This window comes from Microtus ochrogaster, unplaced genomic scaffold (genome assembly GCF_000317375.1).
Source record: "Microtus ochrogaster isolate Prairie Vole_2 unplaced genomic scaffold, MicOch1.0 UNK52, whole genome shotgun sequence".
In the NCBI taxonomy this organism is placed as follows: domain Eukaryota; kingdom Metazoa; phylum Chordata; class Mammalia; order Rodentia; family Cricetidae; genus Microtus; species Microtus ochrogaster.
In genome coordinates, this window is record NW_004949150.1 from 470,032 (window position 1) to 471,472 (window position 1,441).

A 1,441-nucleotide genomic window follows, 5' to 3' on the forward strand; every position below is an offset into this window, starting at 1 on the left:
ATACCACCCAAACATCCCGGACCTGACTCAGCATTTTCTGTTTTACTATCACTGATCTCCTCCACACAGCTACAGCCCTAGAGATGCCTGACAGAGAGAACATGTTTGTGATGAATGTAGAAGACCCTTCAGACTACATTCTGAAGCCAACTGATGCACTTTATGTGAAAGCCTGGGTATCTGACATCCACCTAAGTCGTGCCATGCCATCAGCCTCCATCACACAACCCTACCCTTTGTGGGACCTCCTTGCTCACAAACGATAACACATTTAGCCTGGAGTTGCCCTGCCTAAATCATTCAGAGTCTGCTCAGCCAGGATCTGCTGCTGGGAACCAGTAAGAGTAATGATTGCCTGACAAAGGGGTCTTATGGGAGCCCTTCTGACCAGACATCAGCATCCTTCTCCTCTAGTACTGCCTCCCACTTAGACTCAGTGGAACTGCTTCCTTAGGAATTGCTCCCTCATATTCCCATTGAGGAGGGTCTCCCAGCAGGGATAGTTCATCCCATCCCTACTCAATCCCTTACTCTCCTCTGGATACTCCAGAAGAAGCCACAGAGTCATTCCTGTTCCACAAGGAGTCAGAGGGCACTGAGGGGAATCAGACCCTCTGCATATCCTTGGTTTCATGGCATGCTTTCTCTACTCAAAGCTGCCCAGTTACTGCTAGGAGGAGACACTGGCTCCCATGGTATATTCCTGGTACATCAGAGTGAGAGAAGATGTGGTAAAAAATGTTCTCACTTTCAACTTCCAGGGCCAGGACAATACCTGTGCTTGTCACTGAATGAGGATGGTCACTGCTAGGCCCCACATCTGTGGTTCCAGTCAATTTTTGATATGCTTGAGCTCTTCCAAGTGCATCCCATCCCTGTGGAGTCTGCAGGCCCCAGTGATGTTGTCCTTGTCAGCTATGTGTCCTCTCATCAGCAACAGTGCCAGAAGCAGGCTGGGAGATATATCGGGGCGGGCAAGGCTACCCTGATTCTTGTTGTTTTGTGCAAGTACTCAGACAATGGGCCATGTAACATCAAACCCATTATGGTTAGTACTCTATTTTGAAGGCAGTCCTTGACTCCTCAGTTTTGCTCCAACAGTTCTCTGCTTATGATGATACAGCAGAGACCCAAGCCCATACAAATTAGTAATTTGGACTTAATGTCACTCTCGACATGCTGACTGGCCATGAACAATACACTGATCCTGTATCACAACTCATGATTGGCATGCATGCCTATTACCAAAAGGTGTCTTACCTAGCCTTCAAGGCCATCAAACTTTGTATTCCCCAAGGCCGTGTAGGCTATTTTCATAATCTGGTCCAGCAGACTGTGGAACCATTTCCCAAATTTTTGAGCTGTGTCACCAAAGCTGTTGAAAATTGTGTCCCATCTGACCCTACCAAGAATGTCCTTATTAAACAGCAAACCAGGGAGG

General features: G+C 47.5%; 1 pseudogene; it reads left to right on the plus strand.

Annotated features, from left to right (window-relative positions):
* The first annotated feature begins 20 nt into the window (after nucleotides 1-20).
* LOC106144405 lies at nucleotides 21-1,066 on the plus strand (annotated as a pseudogene).
* The last annotated feature ends 375 nt before the right edge of the window (nucleotides 1,067-1,441 follow it).